We start from the raw sequence: 19,620 nt of genomic DNA, 5'->3' as shown, positions 1-19,620 counted from the left end.
AATTGCGCGTATACTGTAACTCACGATTTTTCTCAATTATTTCATTTTCCTTATGTTTATGGGTAAAATTCAGTTATTAGTATGTGGAGATAATAGAAAGTAATCCATCTAAGGAGATATTTCTAAAAAATATAATAAAATAATAAAAATATAAGCAAAAAACAAAATTATGTTCGGTTTTGTGTATACTGGCAATAATGTTTTCGAGGGAATTTTTGGAGCAGCACGCACGATTGTAGAGGGAATTACAGAATTGGTAACAGAACAGTTGAATCAAGGAACACGAAAGTGGAGTAAAATATTGCATTTATTGGCTTAAATCTAGGGTGTAAATTGTCTGCCAAATATAAATTAGCTTCTGTAACCAATATGTTGTACGGAAATATACAAACAAAGAAAAAAACTGTTGTCTTAAGTTTGGAAGTGACATGCTCTATAGCCATGAGCATTTATTTCTTAAGAAAAAGACAAGTAACAAACGAAAGTCTGTGTGGTCAAGTGGGTAGAGTGACGGACTAGTAATTCTTATACTGTTTTGACCCCAGATCGAATCTCACCCGATCCTGTTCAATTTTTTTTTACGAAATATTATAGAAGTGTATAATTTGTATGTTAATAAAAACTGAAACAATACAATAATGAAATAACTTTTTGTTTCCTCTGATGACGTATTTATTTAGAATTAGCTTACTATTTATTACTAATAGCGATTGTTTTTAGTTTATGGTATGGTATGCTTAATCATTCCCTCTGCGTTTTTTTTAACACAGCAGAAGTAACTTCAAACTTCAACTCACTGCGAGTGTATCTGTAAAAAACAAAACAAGCGTGACCTGCAGCTTTACACACAGCGTGACGAACACAATCACAGCCATAGCTCGTTGTCTGTTCTAGTGTTTCTGTGTGTGTGTTCCTTTTTAGAGTATTGACTCTCTCTCTCTCTCTCTCTACTTTTGTTTCATATCAACAAGTGCAACAAATGCGTCTGTGTAAAAAAAAAATCAAGAATGCTTTCTTTAAGCAAAACTAAATTTTACAACTCTCTTTGTGAATAACACGAATGCTTCCGACGAATTATACAGTAGCGTGAAAAACTGATAATAAAATGATCTAACATGCATAAGCTTCTTTTTCTAGCGTGACAACACATTAAACATAACAAATTAAATTTTTGGGATTACAAATTATCACATTACGTATCGGTGTAGGCCTATTCGTTTTCACATTCGAGCGACGAAAGAAGAAAGTGTGGTTAGTTATAAAAACCGAATACCAGATTTCAATGAATTCAAGTTACATGGCTCCTACATATCGAAAAAATGATTTTTCGATGTCTGTCCATCTATTCGTCTCTCGGTTCGACACGCTTTTACACGCACTCAAATAGAGGCCATACTGTTCAACGTATCTGGACCGAATTCTAGACATAACGTTTTAATAACATACTATCTTTCGAATTTTATGTCCTTCGACATCTAAAAGTAAGGGTAATTTACTGAAGGATTAAAATTTAAAACAATTCAATTTTCTCAAGTAAAAAAAGCTGTGACGATTTTATTTACTTTTTATAAATATATATTTTATTAACGAATCTCCACCGCATATGAATATTTTTTCTGAAAAAATATATATGGTGTAATTTACTGTATGGTATGCGTTCTTTTTGCAGAATTTTCTCAACCACATTTCATAAATAAACGTATCATTAATAACCTAACAAACAACTCGTTCGAAGGAGTAGCTTAATCTTAGGGTGAGCTTTACCCCGATAGTTTTCCCATTAACGCCTCAGGCAATTTTGTTCATATTTCGTAAAGAAATGTTTCATTAATAAACTAACATACAGCATAAATCGTTTATTCCGATAACATACAGAAGAAGTGGTTTTCTCAAGGGTTGAATTTTTTTGGACAATTTTCTCAGTAATAACTGAGACAAATTTGTTCTAATTTCAGTAAAATATTTTCTGTAATAATCTTACAATATGGTATAACTCGCTTGTTCCGAAAAGAAAAATCCAAAAGAGATACTTTGACAGTGAATTTTTTCCCGACGATTTGCTTAAAAATTACTCAATATACTGTCAAAATTACAGATAGAAGAGTTTACCTTTGGGGGTAAGCTTTTCCCGATGACCTTCCTAAAAACACTCAGGAGATGTTTGTTGTTCATATTTTATAAATACATGTGACATAAATAACCTAGCTATATGGTATAATTTCCTCATCCGGAAAAACTAGAAATGGTATATTACTTTTGACAGTAAGTTTTACCCTGCAATTTTCTCAAGAACGACTCAGGCGATTGTGTTCGTATTTCATAAATAAATGTTTTACGAAAACACTAACAATATAGCATAGCTCGTTTGTCCTGAAAAGATCCACAAGGGATAATTTATTCTTGGGAGTGACTTTTTTCATGATTTTCTCAGAAATTATTCAGACGCTTTTGCTTATAGTTCACATACAATTATATCCTTAATAATTCTAATATATGGATCAAGTTATTCCTAACGAAAATATGACCAATGGGTACTTTACTTTTGGGCCTGAAGTTTCTTCTAGCAAAGTTTTCCAAAACATTATTTTATTCGCAATTTCCCAAATAAATGTTTCGAGAATAGTTACAGCCTAACATAAGTCAGTGTAAAAAAAATTCGAGCGAGAAAGTACAGTGCGTTTGCTCCGTATCCTTTCTTAAATATATTTTTTAATGTTACACCTAATCACAATTTTCCGAACAAAATCGAAACTTCTTTTTAAATGTGCCTTGTTGTGGTCAAATGGTTCAAGTGCATTGGTTCTGGATTTGATTTCCAGTGAGAGCTAGTGTATTTTCATCCAAGAGATGTGACACGTCGGTGCAGAGAAAAAAGTGTTTAAATAAGCCTAACCAAGCTAATCAACAAAAGAAATAATACAATGTTACGAAATTATCGTAGAAATGTTGTTAATATTAGGTAGGTGCGACTGAAATGTCCAAACGATTATTGTCAATTCCAAAGGCCTTTGTTTTCGTCCGGAGCTAATATGGTTCGGATTCTACGTTAATCAGTAGGTCCACGTCTCATATAGCCTCGCTGCTGAAAGGGACGTTAAACTCAAAATCACATCACACATCTTTGTTTTCGCCTTTGTTTTAAATGTCTCTGTTCATGAGCTCCTTAGTGGCTAAGCGGTTAGCGTACGCGCCTTTGGCGTGGAAGACCCGGCTTCGATTCCCGGCGAGAGCTCACGTGCTTCGGAGTCCACGTTAATCAGTAGGCCGACGTCTCATATAGCTTCGTTGCTGAGCGAGACGTTAAACTCAAACTCAATGTCTTTGTTCATAAATGTCTTTGTGTATGGTTTTGCATATACGAGGCATGGACATTAAATTTTGATTTCTACGTCATATGCATCTAATTACATACACAGCTACAGAACGAACACAACAAACTTGGAATATCTACATTGTTTGCGTATAGAAAATAATCACGCTCTACTGCACAGGAGAGCCGTGTGTATGGAATTCCATACACATGGCAATCAACGTAATAAGAAATGTATAATAATAAGAATTAATAATAATAATAATAATAATAATAATAATAATAATAATAATAATAATAATAATAATTAATAAACAGAAAACGATACGATCACTTACATAATTTATAAATATAAGTTAACATTTAATAAGCATATAACTGTAATGGAATTAAGTTGTTTCTCTCTCTCCCTGAACGCAACAGCCCTTATTGTGCTAAGGCGCAGAAGGGAACTTGTGGCACTCACGATTTGGGGCGGTGTGTGGTCACAACTTCGGATCCCTTTGTTGTTAGTCCTAGCTTTCTAGACGGATGCAGTTATTCCCGGTAGAATATACAAGCAAATAGGTTTTGTATTACTATTAAAGTAAATAATTATACTCATTCCTTCAATGTGATACTTGTGGTTGCTTAACCGTATACAGACAGCTGATCCATGGAAGAATCGTTGATAATAATAATAATAATAATAATAATAATAATAATAATAATAATAATAATAATAATAATTATTATTATTATTATTATTATTATTATTATTATTATTGTTATTATTATTATTATTATTATTATTATTATTATTATTATTATTATTATTATTATTATTATTATTATTATTATTATTATTATTATTATTATAAATAACAGAAGCTCGACAAATATTCTTGCAAATAATAGGAAAAAGTTTTCGTCACACAGTTCACTTTGCTGGACACACCAGTGTGCCGCGTTATACCGATTGTGGCACACTGGAATATAGGGTATGTTTTGTTTTATTTTTTTCCAATTATTCCAACTGCTTCAATTGAAATGGATCTATAATAATAAGAGAGTGAATTTAGTCTTCTTACCCTTCGATTTAGAAATAAGTTTCGCGAGAATTTCATAAAAGAATAATATACTCAGAATTGTATATAGTAGTTTGTTTTATTCGAAATTACATACTTCCTGCAAGTGTTTTTTGATTGAAATGATTGAAATGAAATCTTTAAGTTTTATGTCCCACGATTATGCCGGATAGGCTAAAGGAGACAGTGATGATAAGAAATGAATGAAATGATCGAGTGAAGGAAGTGGGATAAAACGGGAGAACCTCGAGAAAACCCACGCACAGTGTTTGTCCAGCACAAGGTTCACTTGGCGCGAGCATAGATCGAACCAAGGACTCCATGCACCAGAGGTGAACGCTCTACCACTGAAACGCCGTGGGCTCTGAAATTACTTAAAGGAGAAAGGGACTACTTTATGAAAACTTGATGACGAACACATTTGTTAAAAAATACCAGCTTTTCGTGAAATATTGCTTATAGACAGAGGCGGATTAAGGCTTTTGGGGACCTAGAGCCGACTATTTTAAGGGGGCCCTACGTTAAGAATAGTTCCAGTGCATAAATTTTCTTTGCTGCCTTCCACAGCCTCATAGGCTTATGGGACTACCGAGAACTATGCTGTAATATTTGAATGTGCTCCAAGTTTAGAATAATTAGTTTAGTTAAATTCATTATTAACAATTAAATAATTGCATTCATTATTAACAGGTAAATGCTGCTGATAGAAAGACTTAAATCTAGCGATACCGCGAGCGTAACGAGCGGGAAAAAAATAGCATCGGTCTGAAGCCTATAATATAATAAGTTGATTACTATATTTTAGTATTAAACAGAGGGATTTTAAAGGCCCCCCCTGAGCTTGGGGCCCCGAAGCCTGGGCTCCATTGGCTCCGCCCTTAATCCGCTAATGCCTATAGATTATAAATTAAAGGGGACGGGCCGGGTCCGTTCTAAAAATTCCGGCCCGTGCAGACCTCTAGCCCCTGTGTATATGCTATCTTTGAAAATACAGTAGAGTTTCGCTTATCCGACATGAAACAGGCAGGCAGAACGCCGGATAATATGGATGTATTAAGGAAAGACCTATTAAACGTCAAACTATGATATAATTTTACATATTACGCATCTAATTATCATGTTTTGCAAGAAACAAATACAATGCATTGACTCAGTGACGTATCCAGCGTGAGGTCCTGGAAGCTGTCCCTTACCAAACCTCAAGCACTTTTTAATAAACCTACTTTTTCCCTTTTGAGATTCTTTTATGTCAGATTAGTTTGAGTCAGTGTCCAAACTGTGGACAATGCGTTGTTGTTATAATTCTAACAAGTAACACTTCCCAAGTGTAACACTCCAATTTTGATAAAATTTGGCAGGTAGATACTACACATAAAATAAACAAATAAGTGCTTCTTTATTTTTTTGCTGAAAAACGGTTTTAGGGGGCAAAAGCCCTCACCCAAAATTTTGAAAGTTGACGCCCGAAAGGCAAAAACAAGTGGACCAAAGTGAACGAAATTGTGAACAGATATTGCGGACATAAAATTAGGAAATACGTGTTTTGTATTTTCCTGGAAAAAACAGCTAGGTGGGGCACAGACCCCTCCAAACCTTTGATCATGAAATATCAAAAGTGCTAATAACAGTATGCCAGAAGTGCCTAAATTTACACGAAGAATTGGAACAAAACTTTGTGTTAGTACAATAAGCAAAAAAATAAACAAATACGGCTTTTTTATTTCCTGCGAAAAAACGGTTTTAGGGGCAAAAGGTCCCACCCAGAATTTTGAAATTGGACGCAAGAAAGGCAAGAAGAAATGGACCGAACTGAATGAAATTGTTCACAAATGTTGTAGAGGTAAGATGAGAGAATACGTGCTTCGTATTTTCCTGAAAAGAAAAAAAAAACTGTTGAGTGGACCGAGGCGTTGAGTGTCGGAAGGAGAGGACCGAAGCGAATGAAATTGTCTGTAGATATTGGATATGAAAAATAAAGCCTCTTGTGTTTCACAAGAGTATCCATCAGATTTCTTCAAATTTGGCAGATCAACAACAAGCACAAACAGTTAGAGTATTTTGTAGTATATCACGAGGCAACTTTAACCCTTATAATGTTTTTCCGCATAAACAAAAACACGTGCCGATTAATTTCCTGTTTGTTGTTGATGTGCCAAAATTGATAAAGACATCTTAAAAACACGAAAGTCCTTATTTTATATACAGTCTATACAATATCTACACACAATTTCATTTGCTTCGGTCCATTCCTTCCTGCACTTTTACGGTAATATTTATTTATTTATTTATTTTTTTTGGAGGGGCTCTAGGCCCCAACACTGTTTTGTTGTACAAATTAAAACGCATTTCATTTATTGTTTTGCAAATTGTCCCTATACGAAATTTCGTTGCAATTCTCCATACTCTTTAGGAACTTCTGACGTATACTTATTTGCACTTTTAATATTTCGTAATCAACAGCTTAGAAGGTCCGCTCCCCACTCAACCGCTTTTTTTCCAGGAAAATACGAAACACAATTACCTCAATTTACGTGCACGATTTCAAAATTTTGGGTGGGGAATTCTGCCCCCTAAAACCATTTTTCCCAGAAAATAAACCCGTATTCGTTTGTTTTTTGCGTATTGTCCCTACACAATGTGTCGTTCAAATTCTTCATGTACTTTAAGCACTTCTGACATACTATTATTAGCACTTTTGATATTTCACGATCAAAGTTTTGGAGGGGTCTGTGTCCCACCCAAACGTTTTTCTTCTTTTTTTTTCAGTAAAATACGAAACCCGTATTCCCTCATTTTTCGTCTGCAATATCTTTCCACAATTTCATTCATTTCGGTTCACTTCTTCTTGCCTTTCGGGCGTAAACTTTCAAAATTTTGGATGGGGGCTTTTGTCCCCTAAAACAATTTTTCCGCAGAAAATAAAAAAAAACAGGTATTCGTTTAGTTTTTGCGTATTGTCCATACACAAAGTGTCGTTGGAATTCTTCGTCCTTTACACACATCAGACATATTGTTACTAGCACTTTTGATATTTCATGATCAAAGGTTTGGAGGGGTCTGTGCCTCACCTAACCGTTTTTCCAGGGAAATACAAAACACGTATTCCTTCATTTTACGTCTGCCATATCTGTGCACAATTTCGTTCACTTTGGTCCACCTTTTTTTGTCTTACGGGCGTTAACTTTCAAAATTTTGGGTGAGGGCTTTTGCCCCCTAAAACCGTTTTTCCGCAGAAAATAAAAAAAACATGTATTCGTTTATTTTATGTGTAGTATCTGCCTGTCAAATTTTATCAAAATCGGAGTGTTACACTTGGGAAGTGTTACTTGTAAGAATATACCGTAATGCCATTGATACCAGGTGGAATTAAAGAACACTTTTAAATGGATTACAATTTCATTTCCGTTCTGTTTATAACATTACTTTATTAGAACGATACACTCATTGCCATTTGCTATTTTTGTTATGTGATATACGTAGCAGACAGTTTTCCTTACATGTCTCTAGAAAATATTTTTTTTGATCTCGTTTGTGTTAGAATGCAGTTTGACCGGTTCATAAATGAAAAGTAAGAAATGTTTAAGAGAAATGCCGGAAAGAGAGAACGCCGGAATGCAAAGAACTGTTGCATTATTATTATTATTATTATTATTATTATTATTATTATTATTATTATTATTATTATTATTATTATTATTGATATTTTTGAAACATTAGAATTACGTGCTTACGAGCTTTCGTGTCGGGCCCCCTCCGAAAAGTAAAGCTGGATATTTGCCTGCACTGAATGATAGACATATGAGTCAAGGTATAGACGGGCGTGCTAGGCGATCGAGTCCGGGGCACCAAAAACAGACTAAGACCACAACTTGCAGTTTTTCTTGCCGATTGATGCTGCTTTTTACTTGCTATGATATGTCGGATAATAATGTGAAATAAACGAAGGTCAAGACCATGGCGTATTGGTGTTTCATGCACCTAGACCTGTAAAATATTTGTGCCGAAAACATCTTTCACCCACTAGCTAAATTTGTGGGTATGATCGCACATCTTGCCTTATAAAGTATAGTCTTATAAATAATATATATAGCATGCTAAAAACCTAAGACTACATTTAATGATTTTCTATAGTTTTCTTTTTTAATAACGGGAAACTTGTTTATTTCATCACGATAAATCACGTTTGATACTAAGATGTCTGTTTCTGTCTATATATATTTTTCATACTTTATTGGAGACAAATTTGTTTTTTTTTTCAAGAAAAGTAGCATGATAAAAGAAGCTATACAACAGCATAAACTGAAAGCAATCGCTATTACTAATAGTACACTAATTCTAAATAAATACGTCATCAGAGGAAACAAAAAGTTATTTCATTATTGTATTGTTTCAGTTTTTATTAACATACAAATTATACACTTCTATAATATTTCGTAAAAAAAAAAAAAAAAAAAAAAATTGAACAGGATCGGATGAGATTCGATCTGGGGTCAAAACAGTATAAGAATTACTAGTCCGTCACTCTACCCACTCGACCACACAGACTTTCGTTTATTGCTTGTCTTTTTCTTAAGAAATAAATGCTCATGGCTATAGAGCATGTCACTTCCAAACTTAAGACAACAGTTTTTCTCTTTGTTTGTATATGTCCGTACAACATATTGGTTACAGAAGCTAATTTATATTTGGCAGACAATTTACACCCTAGATTTAAGCCAATAAATGCAATATTTTACTCCACTTTCGTGTTCCTTGATTCAACTGTTCTGTTACCAATTCTGTAATTCCCTCTACAATCGTGCGTGCTGCTCCAAAAATTCCCTCGAAAACATTATTGCCAGTATACACAAAACCGAACATAATTTTGTTTTTTGCTTATATTTTTATTATTTTATTATATTTTTTGGAAATATCTCCTTAGATGGATTGCTTTCTATTATCTCCACATACTAATAACTGAATTTTACCCATAAACATAAGGAAAATGAAATAATTGAGAAAAATCGTGAGTTACAGTATACGCGCAATTTTTTTTGCTCATGGGAGTACCTTTAATTTGCATCTAACGATGGTAGATGGCAGCGTGTGTAACATTGTAAGTGGAACCAACGCAATTTCAAATTGTTTCTTTTGTGGTTCGAAACCAAAGGAAATGAACTCAACCACAAATAGGATAAACCTGCAAACGAAACTCTCTTTAGTTTGGTCTATCCCCCCTTTACGTCATGATAAGACTTCCGAATGTTTATTACATATTGTGTACCTTCTACCCTTCATATTGTGGCAGGGGAGGGGTTCAGCAAACAAGACAGTTTTTGAAAAAGAAGAGAATTCAAACTGCTTGAAGAGCAAATGAGCATGATTGTTGGTAAACCCGAACAAAGTTTTGGCTCCTCAAATAATGATAATACTCGTACAACCAGAAACTTGTTTGCTGATCCCACACTGGTTTCTGATATAATCTACGCATTGATGAAACCCTTACCCTTATTCGAAACTTATCAGTGATTTTACAGTTAGTTGCTAGTGGCGGAGTCATCGATCAAGACAAGTTTAAAGTTCTTATTTGTGATACCAAGGACTTTTGCCTACTGTTATACAAGTGGTATTACATGTCCAGCAGTTTACACAATTTGCTTGTCCATGGAGTAGATATATTATAGTATTTTCAGTTACCCGTAGGACAGTTTTCGGAAGAAGCTTTAGAAGCCCTCCACAGTCTTCCGCCACATCATACAGTTAAAACTTCTCGCTCCATTACTTGTTTAGACCTGATGGCGCATATGCTTCTTGTATCTGCCCCTATTGTCTTCTAGTGTTGTAAATAAAAAAAAAACCGTTCGTATTTTTTCAGAAATGTACGTTTTTTTTTAAGAAAAAAAACATTGCCTCTCGTTTTTTTCTAAATTTCGTTTTTTTTTTCAAATAGTCATTTGTAATGCATCTTACGTCATTTAAGTCTGAAGTATTTTTATGTAGGTGTAATTACCATAACATGCAACATAAATTATACACTAGATACTGATACGGTGCAAATATTTTACAATTTATATGAGTAGCGTACCTACTAATAATCCGGGTTTCTGTACTGTTTCACCAATATCAACGAAGAAATAAAAGTATAAATGAACATTTTTTTTTTCGTGAAAGTAGGCCTTTAATAAGTACGAAAATAATATCACGAACAGTATAAAATGCAAATAACTTGTGTAAAGGTAAAAACTAATACTAATTTGCCTACTAATATTTTTCTGAATATCATATATAAATAATTGGTAGACTAGATATATGACATGCATTGCGAGCTCTACCACATGTGCAACACGTGCATTTGCACGGGGCTGCAATATCTGTTATAAGTATTTTATTTAAAATAAATATTTCTTGTTGGAGACAGACTTCATGATCATGGGAGCTAAATTTACTAAGCTGACCTTCTATTTGAATACTACATTCATAAATTATATTTAGGTCGCATTAGTTTAAGTCACATGATCAGTGCTAAAGCAAATGGTAAAATAAATTCCAGAATAAATTGCTTGATTGTTGTCAAATACAGGAACTCAATTCTCGAATGCCTGTCCCCTTTGGTTAGTTATCAGAGTTCTGATATGAAAGCTTGTCTTGTCTTTGTCGCAAATAAGATCGTTATCATTGAAGGTGGAAACACTTTTTTTTTTAAAAAGTAACAGATGTAGAAGGAAAATCAAGAAATAAAGGTAAAAGAGCTAGTTGTACTATAATTGCAAACTGATATGTTGAGATGAAACTCGATATTGAATTCTATAAAAATGATTACCATCTTTCAGATGTATTTTCTTTATCTTTCACTAACATAATAGATTAATATTTAAAGAAAGAAACAGACACAACAATATTGTATTTGTAGTAAGTATTTAAGCCTTTCTGAGTGCGAGTGTAGTTTCCCTCCCTTTCGTTGTTTATGCTGGAGTAGCATACTTAAAATCGTGACTTTTAAGATTTGTTCTTTCTGGAAAAAGAGGGAGGCGGCAAATTACGTCATTGCGCGGGCGACAAATTGCCTAGGGCCGGCCCGATGATATGTACACTCATGTCCAAAATGATTGTTGCATATCTATAACTGTCTTCTTGTAAGAATATAATTTGATAATGATTTTGCAGGGTACTTTTAATACTGATGCTGTGTGTATAATCGGAAAATGTATATTTGTGGTAAATTTCAAAGGAAAAGAATACGAAAATGAGAAAGAGTAAAAGAAAATGTTGCTAAATGGACAAGAAAGTTTTATTTTCGTTTTATTGTTCTTATTTACTGCTGTTTTGACATTATAAGAAATACCAGGCGGATTCGTTATCACATTATATTCCTACAACAACATATTTATAGACATGCGACAATAATTTTGGACATGAGTGTACATACAAGACATGAATATAGGATGACATAATTTGAAGTAATGCAGGGTGTTTCAAAATGAATATTAGGATTTTGAAACTTTGTAGTATCTATTACAATTAACTTACAATTATAAGCATTATCAAATGAAAGAGCAAACAGTTTTGTACACAGTCATGCCATGCATTGTTTCCTCTGTCTGCCGTTAGAAAGAGCAAGTAGCAAAGATGGAGACTAGAGACCAGAAAGCTTTGTGTGTTTTAATTGTGCAAAGACTGAATCTGTAGTTACAGTGCAACCGTCTGTATGAATTGAATGTTTTGTGCCACATGGCCTTTCTCACCTATTGACTCAATGTGTGCCATGTGACGAATGAAGCTCACATCGAACACTTGAAGCAAAAACTGTTTGAGGTGTTCTTTTATTTGATGTATTGTTTACAACTGTACGTAAAATGTAATAAGTAACGAAGACTTAATTCCCCGATATTCATTTTGAAACACCCTGCATTTTTCAGCATCAGTATTGGAACTAAGATGTAAAAAGGAGAGATTGTGATTGTTTACAACAATGATATTATTATTAGTCAAGACTATAATTACTGCAACAACACAAGTTAGTAGTCAAAAAAATGTAATTAAATGTACACTCGTAACCCTTTCGGACACAGGTGGCCAAAGTGACACACGGGTGTGTCACTTTATTAATCCTCTCCTGTATGGTCACTGATTAAGATATCGGTATATATTTTTTTGCCAAATATGGTTGGTCCATAGTTTATCATTTTAGTTTCTTTTCCTTCTGTGTGTCGAATTTCCTTCTCAAATTTCACCCCAGTCAAAAATTCGAGAATTTTCGAATTTTCTTTATTACTTTTCCCCTGTAGCTTCATTCGTTGCAGAGAGACCTCCTTAAGACTTGTCAGGTAGATACGTCGGATGGATACCTAATTCTTGGCATCAATTGGACGGGCTTGCGCGCAGTGTTGCCAACTACGGAAATTAAAATCTCCTTAAATTTGGGCAAAAAAATCGAATTTTTTGTTATAAACCGTACCTATACGTCCGAATGCAAGTCAACTTTCGCCAGTCGAACATTTGTCCGTACTGAACAAACTCGGGTACTTATCGTTACAGTGGGGTAATTAGGGGACGCACGAAAAATTCGGATTTATGTTCTAACTCTTGATTTTCCCCTACTTTTCTGTGTATCGAAATATATTTTTGTAATTAAAAGCATTGTTTCTTAAATATCGCCATAATACTTCTAGGATATATTAGTAATGTACCAGTGTTTATTTTAAGATAGTTTTCGTCTGTCTGATAGGAGTGTTGCCAGCTACGGAAAATTTTAATTCAAGATGTTAGGGGAAAATTACATGTTTTGTCTATTATATCCCTCTTGTTGGCTACATAGGAACAAAAGTACCAGTATCTGAAAGTCTTATATTTGCTCTTCACAATGCACTTTAGAAAGTTAAAATAGGATAGTTCGCGGAGTACAGTTGAGGTTTACAGTAGACCTTGTTCTCTAAGTGGAAAGATAACCGTGATTTTTTTAAGGTAGACTGAAATATTTTTTAATGACGTGCTTACTTTATTAGATACCGTCATAATACTTGTAGGGTATATTATAGGGATACCAAAGCTTCTTTTAAGATAGCTTGTGTGTGTCTGCTAGCACTGTTGTCAGCTACAGAAAATTTTAATTTCCGATTTTAGGAGGAAATTTAGGAAAAATTCCCTTTTTGTGTCTATTATTTCCCTCTTGTTGGCTACATTCGAACAAGGGTGCCACTGTCTGAAAGTCTCGTCCTTATCCTACACAGCGCAGCATAAAAAGTTTCGGTAAAATACTTAGGGGAAGTACAGTTGAGGCTTATAATAAACCATGTTTGTAAATGGTAAGAAAATTGTGCATTTCTGAGTTAGAATAAGATTTTTTAAAAAAATTCATGCTTACTTTGTTAGATATCGCCATGATACTTGTAGGATATAGTCTTAGGGTACCAAGGTTTACTTTCAGATAGTTTACGTCTATTTTATGGCAGTGTTTCCAGCCAAAACAATTAATTCCCGATTTTAAGTGAAAAATTCGGCAAATTTCCCTTTCCCCTCTATTATTTCGCTCTTGCTCGCTACGTTGGAACAAATGTACCACTACCTGGAAGCCTTCCCTTTAGCCTACAGAACGCACCATTAAAAGTTTCAATAGGATAATTAGAGAAGCTGTAGCCCCGGCATATCTGTTGATTTTTGCTTCTGAGGCGTAAAAAGTGTCAAAATTTCATGTGTATGGAAACAGAGAATTTTTTCTTTCTTTCTTTGAATGGAAGCCAGCGACTTCAAGTTTTCACTGTACCTTGTCAACGCACCAAAGAATTTTTTTATGTGACTTAGACCCATATGGCAACAGTGGTGCTAGATAAAAAAATCTTGAAATTCGGTTAGGGATTTTTTGTAAATTTTCACCCCTACATTTCCCTCAGTAATTTCCCACCCGCTCGCAACACTGCAATGTAACGTAAACCAAAATATAGCCACATTCCTTTTCTAAAAAACAAGGTCTTAACCATATCAATAGGGTAAATGGTTTTTGAGCAATAAGTCACTAACTGACAAAGTAGGAAAATGCCAAAAATGATCTGGGTCCGAAAGGAATAATCACACGATTTTGCTCATATAGGTACAAGGAAACATACGATTTGTAAGTTACGAGGACTTCGACTCAATCTCTATTGATTATTTCAATAATCTTCAACATAAATCAATAAATAATAGCTGTCAGAAAAAAACAGACATTTGAAAAAACATGAAAAATAACTTGAAAAAAAAACTTCACAGAAAAAAACCGTTTTTTTTTTTTTTTTTTTTTTTTACAACACTATGATGTCTTCTCCAAGATACAGATTTAGGCAAAGAAAAGGACAGATACAGTAGATGTCCCCGCGTATAGAAGGCCGAGTCATCAAAAAATTATCTTGTTTTCCTAGAATTCGGTGTCATTTCCTGGAATTGGGAGGCAAGTTTCGACAAGCCTTTGGTTGCTATGTTCATAGCCTTTTACGGGTAGTACAGAAGCGCGTGGGAAAATTTTGGTTTATTTGAACCCCCGTTACCCCCTACTCCTCTTTAGTTGCTATGTTCATAGCCCCTGGAATTGGGAGGCAAGTTTCGACAAGCCTTTAGTTGCTATGTTTATAGCCTTTTACGGCTAGCACAGAAGTTATCATGATCGAAGCTTCCCAATTGATTGATTGATTGATTTTTGTCTTCAAAGAGCATAAGCGATTTAGCCCCTTGGTCCTATTCCCACGAGATGTCTGGAGAATATGAACTGAAAGCATGATATTCAAATGATCGAAGCTTCTCAGGAGATTGTATGAAATTGGTCTTAGTTGCTAAGGTAAAGATTATATGTCATGATTTTTTTAAAAGCGTGAGATGAGACACACTATATGAGTCTCATAACGAAACACATACTCATGCAAAATCATGTTGATTAGCCCCTTGGCCCTATTCCCACAAAGTGTTTGTAGAAGACGTGATAGTCAAATGATCAAAGCCTCTCACGAAATTGGCTTAGTTGCTAAGGTAAATATTGTATTTCACAATTTTTTAAAGACGTGAGACATGAAACCAGATATAAGTCTCATAACGAAACACATACCTATACACTCCTTTCCCCCACACCTCCTGCGAATGGATTCCATTGATTGAGCAAATTCTAATAATGGAAACTTCTCATAGCATATCATATTGTTTAAAACGTAGGGTGTGAAGTGTGTTATATGAATATTCACAGGATGATATCTGCTATGCTAAGTAAATCGATATCACTTCCTGTTTAGTTGTTATGTTCATAGCCTTTGAGAACATCATGTTGCTAGAAACAAGATGAAACATGCCTTTTAGGGTTACCATCAGCTATAGGTTCATGAAAAAACACGCCTTTTCTAGTCGCCTTGTATTGGTTAGCTAATTTGAATTCCCAAGCCCCGCCCCCCTCCCGCAAAGACTCTTGAACGTCTACCGGATCTTCATCAGAGTCCTTTCAGTTACCACGATTGAAACCTACCAATTGATTGTGTTTTCAGCTTAAACTGTAGTGAGTGTTTTGTGCTTTAAGTTCTTAGGATTAAATCCTATCAATTGATTGTGTTTTCAACCTAAAACTGAAGTGTATGTGTGTTTTGTGATACCGCTCGTTCTTATTAAAATAGGTAAGTAAAATATATATGTTCTTTCTTCATTTAGTTATAAAGGCAGTTGAAAGAACAAGTGTATTTATTCAAAGTTCCGTTCATGTTCTAACATTTAAAAAAAAACACACAGACACATATGTGAATGTCTGTTTTGTTAGTCTCTTTCTTCCTCTGTTTTGTTAGTACATTGAACTTCATCTTAAAATGGTTTAGTTTCAAGAACAACAGATAAGATGCCATTGTCAAATGTTTTGATGATACGTACTACAACGAGATAACAACACTGCCCTAGTTAAAAACACATAAGCGAACTTCTATGATGCTTCTAAGAAAAATGATAAGATGCAATTCTTGAATGTTTTCTGGTTCGCATTGCAATTGTCGCAAGAAGTGTCTGTAGACTTGGTATTTTAATTTTGATAATATGATGTATACGTCTGTCTTTCTGTTTGTAAATGAAATCTTTTAAACAATGAAGAGATTTACGTCCAACAATAAAGCCAACAAGGTCTGTCTGTCTTTCTATGTCGGTTATGCTAATGGAGGCGATGGTGATGAGTTGAGTTGATTTTAGTTCAGCGTCCCTTTCAACAGCAAGGCTATATGAGACGTGGACCTACTGATTATCGTGGAATCTGAACCACTAAGTTTTACGTCTTACAGTTATGTCGGCTATGCTAATGCAGGCGGTGATGATGAGTTGATGAGTTGAGTTGATTTTAGTTTAGCGTCCCTTTCAGCTGCGAGGCTATATGAGACGTGGACCTACTGATTAACGTGGAATCCGAATCACATGAGCTCCAGCCGGGGACGATGGTAATGAGAAATGAATGAATGAAATGTTGCATTAAATTCACGTACACGGTGTTTGTCCATCGAGTTTTACGTCCTACGGTTACGTCTACTAGGCTAATGAAGGTGAGGTGATAATGAAAAAATGAATGAAATGATGTAATGAAGAAAGTGGAAGGAAACTGGTGAACTCCGAAGGGAAATCCACGCATATGATGTTTGTCCACCACAAAGTTCATAGGGCACGAACTGGGATCGAATCAGGGACCCAAGCACTTGAGGTGAACGCTCTACCACTGAGCCACCGTGCCCTCTGGAACGTAAAAATGAAATGATAAGGACGGTTTTCCGGGGGGGCAGTCAATAGCATCTTTTCGTTAAGTTGTAAAGGAAGCAGGGAATTTGTGGTCGCTAAAATTAATGACAAGTATATAGAAAAAAAGACGTGATTTGAACACGGGACCTCATGCACCAGAGGTGAACACTCTACCACTGAGGCACTGAAGTTAATTTCATAATTTTCTAATGTTAATAAGTGTGAAATCTAACGTTAAATACACATACACAAGTCAACGAACTGAGAGAGAGTTTCTGTATCTGCAATGTCTACTTGCAAAGAGCAGAAAAATAAGATAACAGAACATGTTTTGTATTTCAATGTTGTTCTCCAGCTGTCGCGTCAACATTATCTTAGGTCATGGTTTCAGACAACACGAAGCGAAGATATGTATGTGTGTGTGTGTGTTTTAGGTAATATTAAAACAGTGTTTGAGATCTAAAACTTTACAAAACTAGTGTTGCTTATTCATCTCGGATGTCGTTACCTATGTCATATGATGTTGATTGATTTTTGAGTTTAACGTTCCGTTCAGCAGCGAGGCTATATGCACCACAAAGTTCACACGGCAAGAGTTAGGATCGAACCAGGGACCCCAATCACCGGAGGTGAACGCTTTACCACTGATCCACAGCACCCCCACGATTTCAACATGGGGCACAAATCTTCAAGTTAAAACAATTGTCTATTTTCAAATAAGAGAACATTTCTCCATTTCTTTAAGTGGATCTAGGAAGTTGAACTTTATACAGTTTTCTCCATATTATAGTCTAAGCTGTATGTGATATTACTTTAAAAGGACGAAAGTAGTTAAAATATTCCCTATTATTATCATCAATTTCTTCTAAAATGCTCAGAATCCCGTCATAGAATTCGTATACTAACTATGTACACAGGCGTGCATTAAGAAATTTTTTGTTGGGAGAGGTCCAAGCTTTGGGCGACGGGACTCAAACACTACAAGCCTCTGTGTAGTATTGAACGCGTATTATTTTGCACTCGAAAAGACAATAAGTACTTGTAAAATACTGTCATCTATATTGTCATAGCGTCCCTTTCAGCAGCGAGGCTATATGAGACGTGGACACTAAATCACCAAGGTCCCCTATCGCATCACAAGTGAACGCTTTACCATAGATTCACAGAGTCCCCTAGTACTTGTAAAAATACTTTCATCTATATTGTCATAGCGTCCCTTTCAGCAGCGAGGCTATATGAGACGTGAACACTAAATCACCAAGGTCCCCTATCGCATCACAAGTGAACGCTTTACCATTGATTCACCGAGTCCCCTTAGATCAAAGTACAGTACTCATGTAATAATATTATCTAACATAAAGTTCAGTTGACGAGGGGCTCCCTGTGGGGTAATATTCATACACGTAAAATATTTTAAAATAAACAATATTAGTACCGATTCCATAGTTTTCGAAGGTGCTGTATTCAATAAAGACACTTTGAAAATAGTAACATGACATCTAAGGGGTAAAAAAGTGGTGAGCTCACGGGGTCTCCCTAGGGGGTAATATTCATACACATAAAATATTTTAAAATAAACAATATTAGTACCGATTCCATAGTTTTCGAAGGTGTTGTATTCAATAAAGACACTTTGAAAATAGTAACATGACATCTAAGGGGTAAAAAAAGTGGTGAGCTCACGGGGGTGATATTCATACACGTAAAATAATTTAAAATAAACAGTATTAGTAACGATTCCATAGTTTTCGAAGGTGTTGTATTCAATAAAGACACTTTGAAATCAGTAACGTGACATCTAAGGGGTAAAAAGTGTTGAGCTCCCGGGGGGTGATATTCATACACGTAAAATAAACAACATTAGTATCGATTCTATAGTTTTCGAAGGTGTTGCATTCAATAAAGTCACTTTGAAATCAGTAACATAACATCTAAGGGGTAAAAAGTTGTGGGCTCCCAGGGGGTGGTATTCTTACACGTAAAAAGGGGAGCATATGAATAAGACAAGTAAGACACATGTAGAAACGGTTTTCCGGGGAAAGTCAATAGCATCTTTTCGTTAAGTTGTAAAGAAGATAGCATTGAATTTGTGGTCGCTAAAATTAATGACAGTATAAAAGAAAGACATGTAGAGAGGAGGAGGAGGAAATACGGATTTCGCGTTCACTAAAATTAACGATAAAATTCTAAAACAGAATAAGTATAAAAGGCCGTGTAATCTACATATCTTCATTAGTCAATACATTTGAAAGAGATTGTGAACATACATTTGTTTCACTCCTCATTCCGTGGAATAGGAAGAAAAGTTAAAAATATTTAAAAGGTATGATGAGAGATTATTTCATTGACATCATAAAGTTCTGTCTTATATAGTATATATTTATATATCTAATATATATTGATTTATAAGTAACAAAATTCATTTCTTTTTTATTTTAGGTTGCATACAAATAAAGGTAAGTGTAATCCTTTTCCCTATTCCCGTTGATATTATTATTATTATTCCTTTTAATTACTTATATATATCACATTTTACTTACTCGTATATTCTTT

At 34.7% G+C, this 19,620-nt stretch overlaps 1 protein-coding gene across 3 annotated transcripts in view; it reads left to right on the top strand.

Moving 5' to 3' along the window:
* Positions 1-19,620, top strand: part of LOC145686532 (uncharacterized) — a 179,729-nt gene that overhangs the window by 98,635 nt on the left and 61,474 nt on the right. Inside the window, exons 1-2 of one of the 3 annotated variants that reach the window (XM_081759969.1) lie at positions 15,395-15,977; positions 19,507-19,523. The exons of the other annotated variants lie outside the window; for them this stretch is intronic. The gene's annotated coding sequence lies outside the window, so the exon portion shown is untranslated. Of the gene's footprint in view, positions 1-15,394; positions 15,978-19,506; positions 19,524-19,620 lie in introns of those variants that run through there. 3 annotated transcript variants of the gene reach the window in all.

This window comes from Thermobia domestica, chromosome 5, assembly GCF_964235325.1.
Source record: "Thermobia domestica chromosome 5, izTheDome1.hap1.1, whole genome shotgun sequence".
NCBI lineage: Eukaryota > Metazoa > Arthropoda > Insecta > Zygentoma > Lepismatidae > Thermobia > Thermobia domestica.
This window is presented reverse-complemented; position numbering and strand designations above follow the sequence as displayed.